A 16,307-nucleotide genomic window follows, 5' to 3' on the forward strand; every position below is an offset into this window, starting at 1 on the left:
ACGGGTCACAATTTGGGAACTGTAACCATAGTTATGGGTAGCAGGATCCCAGCATTTAAAGGAGATCTGCTAAATTTTGAATGAAAATGGGAAAGTTATATATATATATGTGTGTGTGTGTGTGTGTGTGTGTGTGTGTGTGTGTGTATGTATGTATGTATTTGTATATATATATATATATATATATATATATATATATATATATATATGTAGAACATAAAGGATCACAACCTGCCAGTAATGCTAAAGGCCCAAAATTACTCTTAGTAAATTTACCCAAGCTCCTTGAAAGGAGTCCATTGGAAAGAACAGAGCCTAGCCTAGTCTTATCAATTAACATTGCTGGAGAGGATGCTCCTGTACTTGGCAATGCAAGGAGTCTCAGCCAAGATGATCAGCTCCATTACCCAATTCTGCCCTTTCCATATGCAAGAACAGAAGGATGCACACTCTATTTCAAACAGTTAAATACAGCTTTTGCCAAATGCAAGAAGGCTGTTTGCAGATTGAAACTTTGAGAATTTCAGCATGCAGTTTTTTCCTCTTTTTTTTACCATTAAGTAAACATTGCATAACCCCTGAAAAAAGCCATGTTCCAGATTTTGCAAGAATTCTGAAAGTCACGTAGTTAAAATCTGTTTTATTCCCATCATATGAGTTTCTAGGTAATGAAAGTATACGATCTCACACCACACTACATGAGATTCAAATTCTGTTTTCACACTTATGTAGTGCTCTTAACTTCAGCAATGTTACATGAATACACTTAAGAGCAAGGTTTGATCCAAGAGGCAAGGATTTCTCTAAATTTTAGACAACCAGACAGTGAGTCTCAATTTATTTCTGGTGTTTATAATTATTTTTATCTCTTGCATTATTTGTTTACTTATTAACTGAATTGAAATGATTCAGATTTTTCTTTAATCTGCATTAGAAAATAATTTATTAGTTCAGGTTTTTTTTCCTTGAACAGTATTTTACAACCTTATTTTCAGCATGTTTTTTTACCTTCCCTGTCAGCATTTCACATATCACTGATTAGCATGGATTAAATTTCTTTCAATGGGTTCTCTGCATCAGAAAGTTGGACAGTTAGTCAAAATCATTCATCTAAATTTTATCAGTGAAGAGAGGCAGTAAAGGCAATTGACCTGTCTTCCCTCACCGAATATAGGAGGAGTCTAGACAAAAAAACTTAAAATAGACAGTTATCTTAGGTAAATTAACTAATTATCTTGGATGAGATAATTAGAAAATAATTAAAATAAATAATTGCTAGCCCCCCAGGATGTTGCAGATGTCAATTAAGGAACAAAAGTGCTTTGAGAATCTTGAAATATTTGGATAGTACTGCTTGGCCATTTCTATTTCTTCTGCATCTTATAAATAACTGTTTCATTCACTGTTATTCAATATTGATTATGACTGTGAAGTGGTTATTTCCCACTTGCTTTCTTGCCTATAGGCAAAATCCCACAACTTGAAAGTTTGGCTTTCTTGAAAATTTCTGTCTTTTGCCAGAAATATGAGGCTTCTAGTCTTCCAAGAGTGTCAGAGGTGATTGGTCTGTCCATCTCTGCCTTACCTTAATATCTTCAAACTCATTTTTACTGGTTTTGTTCTTAAATAGCCCTTTTGGTTGACTCTGTGTACATGATTATCTTTGTCAGAGTAAAATTTCTTTGACCTTTCTGTGCCCATATTTGTAGCTACTTGAACCCCCTCCTCTCTATGACCTTCAGCCTGTCCAAGCCTGGCACCATCCCTTGTAGCCCTGAGGTGCTCCAGAGTCTCATCACCTATCTGTAATATAGTGTCTCATGTGCAGTCTCCAAAAATCCTAATACTCACATCCAAAGGACTCTCTTTATATCCATTACACCCTCTTGCCTGTTCAGCTTCCCCTCCACTGCTGCAGGAGAAAGAAACAAGCCTGGTACCAAAGGAAAACTGTTCAGAAGAGAAGGGAATTATGTTTCTGCAGAGAAAAGCGAGGCTCAGTGGCCTAAAATCTTCTAAGAGCTGAAGTGAGAGAGCTGGTGCCTTGTGATATGACAAAACAACATGAACCCAGGTCAGCCAGATGCAATATGTGGCTGCAGCTCAGCAAGGTACTTTATGTGCCAAATGCAGTTGTTCACACAGGAGGGTAAAACAAAATCTTAGGATGATCTTTCAGAAAGCTTCATCTGCTACTAAAATGTACCTCCCTCTGTAACACCTTACAGGCAATCGGCAGCCGGTCCTGTGCAGGAGGTAAAACCGATACAAGGGAGAACTCAAACAGACCAAGTATGTGCTGATGTGCACAAACCCACCACACCCACACACACAGTAGCTGGCCTTGCAGAAGCTGTAGTCAGCTTCATTTTTCCTTAGGACATAGAGTGACAGCTGCAAAATATTGTTTTAGATTTTTCTTAGAGCTCCCTTTTTAAATCATGATTGATTGAAATAAACTCTCAACTGCAATTTGTTAATTTTATGTGATTTATTACCAATGTCTGAATCTGAAAACCTATAAAAAAAAGTTTTATAAAACATCAGTGATTTTTATTACCATTAGTATTCCAGAAAGGCTATTTTTCTATACTTAATCCTCCTAAATGCTTGTGATGAGCAGTGAGGAAATTGACTGCCACATGCCATACAGTAATGAGGACAGTAAATCAAATACTAAGCAACTGTTAGCCTGTTTGAGACTCAGAAAATTTTCTAAAGTGGGAAAAAGAGCCTTGATAATCATTGCCATACTGGAGTTTAAAAAGAAGTCACATTTGGAAACTGTATTTACTGATTACACAGAGAGCACTGCATTCAAAATAACAGCAACAATTTGTACAGTGTTTACTATCACACGAGATTCCCGTCATAGGATGAATATCTCTCTTTAATGTAAATGCACTATAGAACACAATATTGTTGGAAAATAACATCACAATTTAAGAGGAAAAGGACTATATTTGCCTCAAAAGACCAAGTTCAAATTTGAATCATGTGGCCTGAGATTTGAGCAGAAATCCATTATTTGATGTTCTCACCAAATCAGGATATGTTAATTAAAAGGTTTAATAGGCTTTAGAGAGAATGTAAGTGTATACTGAGAGCATCAAGAGACTGAGAGTGGGAATGGAATGATATCACCACCATAAGTAGCACCCTCAGCACTGGGGTGGGTAATGCACTAGTGTGGATTTCTGATGGGATGAGACACAGCAAACATCCTGCAATACAATATGTAGGAACACAAAATACAATTTCAGAAAATATCCACAGTGCTTAGAAAGTGCATAGGTCTTTTCTTTAATCAGATAAAGAATTCTGGGGTAACATGCTGTGTTATGCCAATACCTAATATCCTGAAATATTGCCTTAAATACTTGTCAATTTTTCAGGCTTTTTTTTTTTTTTTTTTTTTTTCTGGAAAGAGACTGGATCTTACAAGTGACGCATTTGCAAGGAATGTCAGTTTGAATCTTTCCTATGACCCCTGGGAATAACTATGAAAATAACTGTTACCCTCTTGAGGAAAATAAGGAGAAAGAGCATGCCCTGCACTTATTTTGAAACTACAGATCTACATCTGTCTGTACTGATAGCTTCAACTTCAAACTGGAAAAGGTGGCATAGCTGGCAACAGACTTGAAGAATATCTGTTCCACTTATATCTGGCTGAGAGCTAGCCTGAGATGAGCTGCACAGTAGGTCAACAATAGCAGAAGGTCAAGCAAAATGGGACCGGGGAATTTTACTGGAATTTAGGATTCCATACTGATGAGTTTGGAAAATTTGCAGGCTGAGATACTCTGCAAAGGAAGCCATATAGACACAGAGTATTGCCATCAATTTAGATTTATTTCTGTATTTCCTGCTGGCTGGTTATTAAAGTTCTTAATTTGTTTTTTCCCATGTTTTCAGTGAAGAGTGAACTTACCAGAATAAATGATAGAACCTGATCTTGACAAGTCTTTTTATGTTCTGAATTCACAAAATATTGCATTTTGCAATGCCAAATGTTTATTAGATATTTAGTATAAGGTAGGGTTTCTTTGATTATTTTGTTTACATAATTAGATGCCAGGTCATTAACAGAAGGCTCTCTTCTGAATGGTAGAAGATATATCAACATTTCAACAATAATTGCACTCTAAAGATTTTAGTTTGCCTTTATTCCTGATTAACCATTTTCACAACAGTCTGTGTGATTTTAACAATTTCACTGTCCATGAGGATTTATGTATGATTTCAGAAAACAAAAAAAAATCTGTGAGTACCCTTCCAAAAATAATGGTGGACAGAATATTGCACTTGACCCTATGCCCTAAAATTTCTGTTGACCTTTTCTTTGAAAAATTCCAGTACCCTATTATTTGAAGTATAGTTTTGAAAATAGATGGCAAAATAAGTAATATATAAAAGTAATATATAAGATATATCGCCTTCATTGCTCCTGCAAAAATGCATCAGAAACATGCCATGCCATGTTCTCTTTGAGAAGAGTCAGGCTTCTCTCCAAGAAACATGGCAGCTCCCTTTCCTGTACCTTTGGCACTTTCTGGTGCTGGAGCCAAACCCTGTGAAAGAAGAAACTGCTGCATGGGAAGATATGTTCATATTAGGGACAGAAAGACAGACTGGAGACAAGGATATTAAGAAAGAAGACTAGGGGGGAGACAAGCTGGACTTTTACACAGAGCCAAAACAGAAAATTGGTTGATTGTAATTAGCCACCTCCAGAGGTTGAATGTGCAAGCCAAAATCTTATTTTTGAATTTAAAGAAACAAACCTGCCAAGCACCCATGAAGAAACTTCTGCAACCCCACAGTGGAGCAGGGACCAGAGGGAACATACAACTGTACTTGCTGCACATCTTCCCTCCTCATGTTACACAACCAGGGTGCACAAGCCACCCTGGGCTGTGACCAGTGTTCCCTGATATTACCAAATAATCCCAAACTGAAAACACTGATGCTGATAGAATAAGCTTTCCTGTAAAAAACTGTGTTTAATCAGACACAGAGGTGCTACACAGAAGGACAGAACACAGTTCCTTCTCCGCCATAATCCCATCCTTGTCCTATTTTTCTAAAATATAAGAAAAGTTAATGGCAGTGGCAATGGTGGTGTTTTTGTTGTCTGAAGTGGTCAGTGCTTCCTGGGAATGGATCTGAGAGAACAGCCTTCACTTTACACAGGCCAATGAGCTCACCATATTTACAATAAATAGGGGGCTGAAGATGAAATGCCAGAAGCATCTCCCTCTGTGGCTTGCATGCACTGAAATTTAAGTGGAGGCTGATTTGTGCTGACATTCCTATTTAATTTCCAAGGCTGTAATGACTAATAATTAAGTAGATACTATACTAAAAGCTTCCACTTTCTCCAACAATAAAATTTAAGGATTCATTCAAATTAGAAATCTCATCTGGTCAATTATTTTGATACGTAAGGATGTTGTAAAATAAAGATTACAGAAAAATAATTTCTATTAGTTATGCTTATCTGATTTTTTCCTTCTAAGACCTCTATAGCAATTGATGGACTGTACCTTTTAATTTGTAATAAAAGAAATAGAAAGAAGATAAAGCAGATTTTACTGTCAAAGTTGGGTTTCATCCTATCAGGACACAAAATTGTAAATTAAATCCCCATGCTCAGCAACTGAAATCTAACACCTTGGTAATTATTTTTGGGTTTGTGTTCTTGGGTTTTTTTCTTTTTCTCAGAAGAAACAGAGGATCATCTGGAAAATATTCCACCCTTTGATCCAATAGACATCAATTTTAGACCTACCTTAACAGCTTTAAGGGTGGAATTCCTTATTTCCAGCCTTCCCTCTGTTATCAGAACAAATAGAAGGTTCTGTTTACCAGCAGTCAAATGATTTGCAGATGACAGTCAAAAAGGAATTTATAAAATTCTCTGTTCCAACAAAAGTCATGATCCCCTCAGCTTAAAAAATATCTCCAAACTGACATTTCCAATATTTTCAAGAATGCCTAAGCTCCACCCTGAAGATTTTCCTTTTTTATTTCTACCCTTTTGTTCCTGAATATGTTCAAAATATTCCTATCCATTGATTCCATTGTAAATATGAATTCACATTTCACATTCAGAGCTAGAGCTCTTTGTAATTTATGAGTATTTAAGTGTAAATTGTTGCTAAGAGAACACCTTTTCTTCCCTTTAAACTACTCTCAAGAACAGAGCCAGCTGTGAATACCAAGCTCTTGGCCTCTGAAATATTGTTCCTTGCGTGTGTGTGTTTTTATGATCTGCTCTTGCAAACCTTGCTTGCTTTGGGTAATCTGCCCTTACATCAGTATTTAAACAGAAGTGAATGGAACTTCTTACATAAGGCACTACTTGACGTGAGCACTGAATGATAAAGCCAGGCTCTTTGTAGGTATTGCAGGATGTGATTTTTTCCCTTGCAACAATAGCAAACTTCAAAAGAAAGGGCTGGAGAGGAAGTATCCTTTGAGCACCAGTGTTTTTGAAGCCACATGCTGAAGTCTCAAGTCCTAAATCAGTGTGCACAGCCTTCATGCAGAGCACAGATCACCTTTTACGATCCTGCAATGCTGCATTCATTTGTCACTCCTTAGGGACAATCATATTTGTGAATAGGGATTTCTTCTGAATTTTATTTGTCAACATTCATTTGCAAAAGAAACTAGCCCAGGTTCTTAGGTAATATGAAGTGGCATAACTCTACATATGTCAAAAAAGTATGGGCATCTGATGTTATACATACAAAATCTTAACTGCTGTATTAAAAGAAGGTTGCTCTGTGCAGCCTGCAAATTTCAGTATGTGGTACAGTAACAATGTCCAGATTTTCCAGCTTTTAGGTATTTTGTGTGTGAAAATTCATATGAAAAATGGACAGGACACAGAATCTTTTCAGTATTAATTGTATTTGAGAAACATAAAACACAAACAAGTGTGAACCTGTAAGGAAGTTTCTTAAGACTGAAGAATATTGTTGCCCCAAAATTCTAAAAAGTCCAGAGACTGATGCTTCTACAATCTTCACATAAGTCCCCTGGAAAAAAAAATTAATAAAGAAGGGGGATTATTTATTTTCTTAATGTCTTGTGTGTTGGCCTGAGATTCAAGGAGATATGATTGATCTTGATGACCAAGAACTTTGTAAACCACATGAAAGACAAAATACCTGTTTTATCCAGCAAAGGAAGCATACTTAGAAAAGATGACAATTTTTCACATTCCCTTCTTCTTGCCCATTAACATCAGTATCATTTTGTCAGTTATATATCAAATCAAAATAGATTGTTCTTTTTTCAGCATGGAAAAACACATAGATTTTATACATACCTCTCAGGAACCAGGTTTTGAATGTGTGCCATAACCCTGGAGAAAAGACCTAGGGTTTGCCCTAAAAGTAGGAATACTCCTTCCAGAGGTGTTTTTTTCTAATTTGCATGGCCAAGGAGGTACAGCAGGACTTGTGGCACCCAGCCAAATAGATATGAGACAGCTTCCAGCAGAGGATGGATAGATGTGTGAAGTAAACCTGTTGTCTTCATGAGCCTCCAGGGAAAAAGAACTCCAGGCTTTGACTGTACAACTCAGCACTTCTATACACAGTGAAGTCCCCTTGGAGAATCACACAGCCCCTTCCGTGCTGCATAAATGAGAACCAAGCAACAAAGACTCCATCCTATCATTTTATGCATATGACTCTGTGAACCAGTCTGCAAGGATTAGAAAATGTTTAGAACCAGAAATAATTCCAGGTGCAGGCCTTTGATTGCCACAGTAGGTTGCAAATCATACCAGGCAAGCACAAGAGAGCCCATAACCTTACGAAACATTCCAGGACAGTTAAATGGAATACTTCCCTTGCACAATTTGAGAAAAGTTCATCTCTAAAGCAGGACATGAAAACTCTTGCTCAATACTGTTGTTTTGATTTTAACTCAAAATGAATAAACAGACCCAAAGGAGTCTGGCTTTAGGGCAGATTGCCTGCATAGGTACTCAAGTGATACAGATAGCACTGTAATGAAATGCAGCCTGGCCAGATACTTCAGAGTACAGCATTCATTTTTGTTATACCTAAAGAAAAAAGATTCCTCATGAATTGCCTTATGAAGATGTAGTTCACTCTCTTCTTACAGGTAAGAAGATCTCAGTACAACACTAACTCCTAGGCCTGAGCATTGTCTTCAGAGCTGTAGCAGTAGGAGTCATTACACTGTGACAACACAACAGATCAGGTAATATCAGAAGACATCTCAGTGTAGTATATATTCTTGAAAAAAATACTCTAAGCAAGAAACAGGCTTCTATTCTTCTAGTAAAAGAAGCTTTTTCTTATATTTTATACTGATACTACATCTCACTCAAGGAAAAATTTATAGAGAAAATTGTATATATTATATGTAGCAAGGTCCCTAGGTCTTGATTGAAAAATTTTCCTAGAAATTCATAATGTCTGTTAGCCTTTGAATTTCCAGCTGAATTTCCAACACAGATAATGCAGGATACCATGGGAATTAATAGTCAGAAAAAGACATATTGTCTAGCAGACATAACACTGTAAGCAGGGGACATTTTACTTGTTTATCTCTTCCTACATCACCAGACTCTATTTAAAGGGGAAAGTGTTATTTTCACAGAGATTTTTTAGCACAATCTACAGACACTTTAATTATATATGCCAGTATTTTATTAATTCTCAGTTAAATATTCTGAATTTGATGTGTTATAGCTAAATCATCTCTATATTTGAATGCAAATCTCTCTCATTGAAACACTTGACACCAAACACTGTTTTCTGTCAAAATTACTCAACATTATACTACTTTAATCCTTATAACTTGGGCTTTAAATGCAATAATTTAAGGTAGCTTAGTTTCATTTCAGACCTTGCCAACAGGGGCATGAAAATCAGAGGTGAAAAGAAACACAGATGAAAAGAAAGGGGGCATAATGGAAGATTTCTTTAACTTGGTAGCTGCATCTGAGTCCTTCATATTCTGAATCTGCTGTCTTTTGGATTAAGTTACACATTACCAATCTATGCTATGAGTTATACTCATAACAAGGTGGTTTTGTAAATTAGTCCAAAAAAACTTTCATGCAGGATATCTGGTGGCAGATACTAAGCTAAAAAAAATCTGAATTATCACTTTTTTTCCAGATGTATTTAAAAAATAAAATTACAAACTCCTGAAATTGTTATTAAAGAGGATGGGGTTAGGAGTGGTGGGAGGAGAATTTTTCTTTAACTAAAAACAAAAACATGCTTGGATTAGTTTAAGGTTCAATCCTGCAAGTTGCCAAGATTTCTGGTCCCAATTCAGTAAATTACTTAAGCATGAGCTTAAGTTTTAGGCACATCATCAATTCCAAAGAAATTATCTGACTCACACATCCCTAATAAATATCTGGGCCACAGCCAGAGATCTCAACACTTACTAGTGTAAGTGTAAGACCTTTCTTTCCTAATTGAACTAATAGAGATAGGTAGATTGCATATAGAATAAAACCTCCTGCAAAGCTCCTTGCAGGCTGGGAATCACAGCTGGCTCTGCTGTAACCCACACACCTCACAGCGTGACTCGGCCGTCCCTACCATGGTACAAAGCTGGCCACAATGTTCCTGCCCTCCCAGTGTTCCCCCTGTCCAGGGTGAATCATATTCAGTGTTGCTGAAATTCCTAGTTATCCAAACAAGCAATAATAGAAACATTTGAACAGAAAGAATTGTTTGAGTCATGTAGGTGGTTTTCTTGTGTGGGAAACTACCCACTTTGTATCTATGTGATTAGGAAAGTCAGCTTCATTTGCCTCTGGCTGCCTGAGGCAGGCAACAAAAAGCATATTCATGATCCTGTTTCTTGCTCGTCTCAGCAACACAGAAGAAGGAAAAGATTATTAACATCCACGTTATAGGTTAAGAGAACACATTCCCTTTCCGTAAAGCATCACTTCTTACCAATGGACACTTTTTCCAGAATTTTACACTACCCGCCCTGAATTCACCCATCCAGCTAGAGGAAGAAAGTGCTACCCAAATACATGCTGCCCAGTGCAGAAAGAATCATGCTAGGGTACAGAAATATTGTTCTGTTGTTGTTCAGCAATACACCAAACCCTCACTGGACATGGTGTCCACCTAAAGCTGAATGGGTTGGCCAAATAAAGCTGAGTAGAGGTGAGGAAGTTAGTGCAATAAGACTGTACCATTCACTATTTGTGCTCTTCAGGTCTTTGGCAAGCTTGGATAGAAATCTTAAAACAGAAGAGTTTTCATGCAAGATCAGAAAAGAACAATTCACTCTGGAGAGTTTTACAAAGCATATATGAGGAGCAGCATGGGCTGTAGTCCAAAAGGGTTCCTTCAAAAAGTTAATAATAAAAACAGAGAAGAGACCTGAGTACCACAGGCAGAGAAAAGCAGACAGTAGCTTCTCACGGCAGTGTGAAAATTATGTGACTGGGGAAAAAACAAGCCAGGATGAGGTTTTAGTTGAGGCAGAACTGGAATAAAACTTCAGATCTGGAACCTATCAAGCAACAAGGAGGGAGAATGAGGACAGCAATCCCTCAGACATGTTGAAAGGCCAGGGAGGACACGATTTCAAAAACAGCAGGCTGTGAACATGGCTGTGTTGAAGATGGTTGATGAGCCAAAACCCTGGTCAGAGGCATGTTGGCTGAGCAGGAGGGGAGCAGAGGAAGAGGACTCAGCTGGGACAGAGGAGCTCTGCAATCCAACATGAGCCCAGGGGTGGCAGGGGGAAGGTTTTTTGTGCCTGAAAAGGAGACAAGCTTGAATTACTATGCAAAAAAAAAAAAAAAAAAAAAAAAAATTCCTGTGAGAATGGATGTGCTGGATATTAGGAATAGAATTTAAAATTTTCCCAGCCCTGCTCAGCTTTGACACCATGCTGACAATGGCACTTTTCAGCAGGTATTTCAGGGGGAACTTCATCCAGCACCCAAGAGATTTTATTAAAGTCAATATGACAAACTGTGACAACTTTCCAGAAGAGAGTGTAACAAAAGGTTTGCATCAGTTTTGTAAGCAGCCCTTGGGCTGCATTTTCAATCTAAGCATTCAGAATGATATCTGTTGAAAGTGCTACACTGAAACTGGTGACATCACCAGTGGCAAAGGATGGGAACTGCCTGCATGCTGCTCTCAGCAGTCTTAATAGAAAAGTGATTAATCATAAGTGTAAAAAAAAGTTGTCATAATGTCTCAGCTCTTTTATCATTAAATTATACTGCCTATTTTACTTATTAGTTCTGGACTGAATTTTCTATTTTTAATATAAACAAAGAGCAGTTAATTATAAGTGACATCTGCATGTACACTTCCAAAGTGTGGATAAAATCTTTCAACACACTGAAATATACTCATTAGAGCATGCATTTAAATCCTGTGAGATAATAAGATGGAAATTTATAGAGAAAGATAAAAAAGGAAATAATTTATGGTATCACTGGTCACCTTCTTATTGGCATTTTACATAAGAGATAATTAGTCCAAGGAAATCTGTCTGTACTGTTCTGTACGTAGACAGGCTGCCTGTATTGTGCACAAATACATCTACAGGCTACTGTGGTGTCGATGACAGAGACAGGCAGTTGTGAAAATTTCAGAGAAGACAGCAGAAAGCTGAAATGTAGAATCATAACAAATATCCATTTGTAAGCAAGCATCTATGCAGATTAGGAGTGAAGGCTAACAAATGATTTTTGGTGGTCAGTTTTGAACAGAATAGTCAGCAGATTAAATGACCATGAAAATAGAAATGTTCTCATAAATAATGTAAAATTTGCATCAAGAAAAGTCATTATTGAAAAATTAGGCACTGATAAACAAATATTTGGATTGCAAAAGTGCTCACTTGGTATCCATAAGAAGTAAGTAAAGACATGTTCTAAAGGTCTGGCTTATTCAACACCAAGCTCAGTGAAGATTGTTCAAGCCTGCAGCTGAAATAGTGTATTTTAAAGATTTTATGTTTAAAAAAACTAGAATATTTATGTCTTTAAACAGAAAGTTCCTTCTTCCCTTCCTTCCTGCCTGCCTGCCTCCTTCCTCTTACCTTCAGCAGTGTGGAAATACAGATTTGTAAACTATTCCTGAAAACTCCTTTTTCTCTAAACTACTTTTAATATTTTCCTTGCTTGAGTATAAACTACTTTTGTTTGTGTTTTCTCTAGCTGAGAATAGTATAGTCTATTACCTTTCTTTTTGCAATTAAAGATTACATTCTTAAGAATTATCAAGACTAAAAGCTATTGATTTCTTCAGTGTTTCCTCCAAATAAAAAAAGATCATGTTTACTAGATCTCTGATCATTCCTTCTTATTTCTTCTCAAATCTGTCCATTGTTCATATGTTTCTTGAACTCCTATTCATTCTTTTATTTCTTAGCATTTTTACTACCTTTTACTGAAGTATCCTCTTTTGCAAAGGCTATTTTATAGCTCACAAAATATTGTGAGGAAAAATACAAAGTTAAGTGTATCCCTACCTCAGAGATATTAGAAGAAAGGATATTCAGTACATGTAGAAAAAAATAACCATATAAAAATAATATATTTCACATCACAATTATATACTTAGTTACAATCACCATGACAGTCCCTCACACATTTTAGTACATCCTGCATCCCCTTGTGAGAGGGGGAAGTACTATTATTGCTTTCCTACCATCAGAGACATAAGAACGATTATATATATATATATATATATATATATATATATATATATATATATCAATACAGTCATCAACAATTATAGACTCAAATCCACACATAATTATGTGTTCTCATTTTATATATTTATAGAAATAATATATTGATACATATTTACATTTCTTATTCTCATGCTACCATGTGGAAATTGCTAAATTACCTTTGAAAGAGCTACTGAGGGTACCAGAAGCAAAATACATTGGTTCAGATGAGCTCCATCCACTCAGACAATTTGTTCAACAGGGAAGAAAGATTTATGAGTTGTGTTAGTAAAGGTATTCTGTTTCTGATGCACAAACAGCTTAGGACACTCCAGACAACCTAGACTTGGTCCTGACAAAATTCTTGAGAGCTGTTATCACCAGATCTGTGGTAAATTGAGCAAGTCTCCCAGACTATACTTTTTCCATGCCCAAATCACCCACAGTCCATTCCTCTTCACTTACCTTGGGTTTGAGGGGTTTTTTTTAGGAAGTTAAACAACACAAGAGGTAAAGCAGAAATACAGAGAGGAGACATGCCACCTCAAGTTGAGGTTCTTCCCACACTCCAAGCACAGCTCTTTAATCAGAGAAGAAGGACCCAACCCCTCTTCTGGGCAAGAATGAAGTCAATCAGCTGAGACTTGAGTCACACAATCATGCACCAAACATCCATACAGGCATGATAGCTATAAAAACTCTACTCCTTTTGAGAAGGGGAAAAAGTCTAATGACAATTGATGTATGAACACAATTTAACCTTACCCATCTAGACAATTTCTGAGTTATCCATCTAAACAATTACCCATGTAAACAATTTCTGAGTTGGCAGGCCTTTAGATCAGCCAGTCCAACTGCATGAGCTCTGGTCTTAGGAACTGCAAGTGAAACTAGGAAAGGAAAGGTGGGAGAGGGCTAGAAAGGGCAGGGGGACATAACTGAGGAAGAAAGGAAGAAAGAATGTAAAAGACTAGAAAATAAAAAATGGAAGGAAGAATATTTGAAATTTGAAGGCTGATTTATCTCATCTTTATACATTTCTTTTGTTGGTTTATCATCAAGCAGACTGCCAGTGCTGAGACCAGAACTTTGGCGAGGTTTTTCAGTCAGCATTCACAAAATGAAAACAGAAAACATTTTAAATTCTGTTGCCCTTAGCAGTAAATTTTACTTTTGTACTCTTGAAATGTGGAAGGTTGATCACCTTGTTGGTTTGCACACTGCCTGTTGCCTGACAGTCAGGAGCCAGCTAACTTCTCAGAAAGGGAAATCTGGGGACAAAAAATTCACAATTACTCAGATGTGACTTCTGACCCATTGTATTAAAACATGTAGCTGAAGCTATGTGCAGTTGTTAAAAAATCAAGGTTATGTTTGAGGCATCACTGAAACACACTTAGCAAATTTGCCTCTTAGGTGTCAGATTTTTTTTACTAATTTATGCTAATTTTTAATAGGTATATTTCATTGTTATTATTTATTGTTTCCTTGTTCTTATAGTTGAGAAGTAAATATTAAAATATTTTCTGGTTTTCGGGTTTTTTTCCCTCCACAAAAGAACTAGATGATTTGCCTTTGTCTTGTACTCAGAGTGTGGAAATCTTCTGAATCAATCAATCTGTCAGCTCCCACAGGTACTTTAGCTGTTTTAACAGTTTAGCTCCAATCCTGCAAATTTGTATGCATAAAGATGGCCAAGAATAGGACTTATCTCACCTAATCTAAGAGATAGGAATCTAATCTACACAGTTGTCTAGGCTACACTTCTGTTGTCAATTGAGAGAGGCAGAAGTCTAAGATGGGAGGTATGAATCACCCCTCCGGAGGAAAAATCTCTCTCCATTGACTCTAGAGGGAACCTAGGAAGGCTGGTTATACTAGACATCTTACATTGCAATGATCAAAACTAAGTGAGCTAAATCACATTTGAAGTGCATGTAGGGCATGCTGAAATCAGTGCAATTCCTCCAAAAAATAGTTGTATGGATGTTAAAATATTTGTATAATAAAGGTTCCACACTACTGAGTTTTTAATGGAAAAGATTTTTCTATGTTTTTAGGGGAATACAGCTTTGATCCCTGACTGGTATTTTTTTTGTAAAATTAGAGAGGGATGTAAATCAGGAAGTTCAGATGTAGGAAGAAAATTATTTAATGGTATGTTACAAAATATTTTAAAGGGTATCTATTGCTACCCTACCTGATCCTTCACTCATTGGTAGAGCTGGTCAGTCTGCTTCTGAGAGGCAGTCTTCAAAAAGAGAAAAAAAAAAAAACAACATATGGTAAAAATGACAGTATAGAGGTGTTTAGGAACACTGAATTTAATAACTTTTTATTTTTGTATATCAGCAAAAATGAATGATGATACCTCTGTTCCCTTGAAAGTTCAGGAAGGGGTAGCTGTCATGTTGCCAGACTGCCGAGATACTATTCAAACAGTTGATTATTGACAGGAACCCGTATCAAGTACATCAAGAGGTAAAACATTTGCTTGAGAATATGTTAGTAAACTTTATCAGCAGACGATAAGGACTTGGTGGTCTCATAGGCCTGGTTAACACGGATCCAGAAATGAGCATTCAAAGGGTACATTTTTCCCTACACTACCAAATCACAGCGTGTTGGGTTTTTTTTCCTTTGTAGAAAAAAATTGCTTTAATTTTGCAGGGACGGAAGGAAGCAAATGCCACCCACCTTGAGGCCTCCGATTTCAAGGCACTTCCCTTCCCATTGCATGTGTTTGTGGGGAGCAGAGGTTTTGTGCGTGCACGTCTATAAGCTTGCCAAAACCCTCTCAGCGGCTGCTGCCGCCCCACCAGCGCAGCTGAGCGCTCGACTGCCGTGCTGAGGTCCTGAGTCAAACTGGAATCTGTCCCCACACACAGCCCAAAAACTGGGGAACTTCAGTGCCAGATGCAGGGCGATTAGGAAATCCACCCCCAGAGCGCAGGGACAGGGCGCACAGCTGGAGCGCAGATGCTCTGCCCCGGCTCTGCCCCGGCTCTGCCCCGGCTCTGCCCCGGCTCTGCCCCGGCTCTGCCCCGGCTCTGCCCCGGCTGCCGGCTCTGCCCCGGCTCTGCCCCGGCTCTGCCCCGGCTGCCGGCTCTGCCCCGGCTCTGCCCCGGCTGCCGGCTCTGCCCCGGCTCTGCCCCGGCTCTGCCGGTTCTGCCCCGGCTCTGCCCCGGCTCTGCCCCGGCTCTGCCCCGGCTCTGCCCCGGCCGCCCGTGTGCAGGTGGATTTCACCCGGTGCCGCAGCGAGACAGACTTTACCCCTTTATGACTCACGCGCGATCGGGGGGAGGAGGAGCAGCAATCATTTATGACTCACTATATTGTATAAGGCTGTGGAAAATCATTTGCCTGCATACTGTGCAAATACATACTGGAAGTATATTAAATATGTTGAAGTAATTGGAACACAATTAAAATGTTCTGAAGCAAAAGAGAGAAAGGTTACTCATTACCAATCTCTTCCTTTTCACAGAGATAATCTATTAGAAGAAATTTGCAGTATTTTCCCTCTGAAGTAGTCAAGGCTTTAAAATTCTGTCTAGAAATAGAACTGTGTGAATAAT

At 37.9% G+C, this 16,307-nt stretch overlaps 1 long non-coding RNA gene across 1 annotated transcript; it reads right to left on the bottom strand.

Annotated features, from left to right (window-relative positions):
- Window positions 1-245: 245 nt before the first annotated feature.
- Window positions 246-15,826, bottom strand: LOC146767794 (uncharacterized). The gene is made up of 3 exons (XR_014953582.1): window positions 15,427-15,826; window positions 14,930-14,980; window positions 246-14,000 (listed from the first exon to the last, which is right to left on the bottom strand). It is a non-coding gene; the product is annotated as an uncharacterized LOC146767794 (long non-coding RNA).
- Between the last annotated feature and the right edge of the window lie 481 nt (window positions 15,827-16,307).

Source organism: Lonchura striata, chromosome 3 (genome assembly GCF_050655825.1).
Source record: "Lonchura striata isolate lonStrDom1 chromosome 3, ASM5065582v1, whole genome shotgun sequence".
In the NCBI taxonomy this organism is placed as follows: domain Eukaryota; kingdom Metazoa; phylum Chordata; class Aves; order Passeriformes; family Estrildidae; genus Lonchura; species Lonchura striata.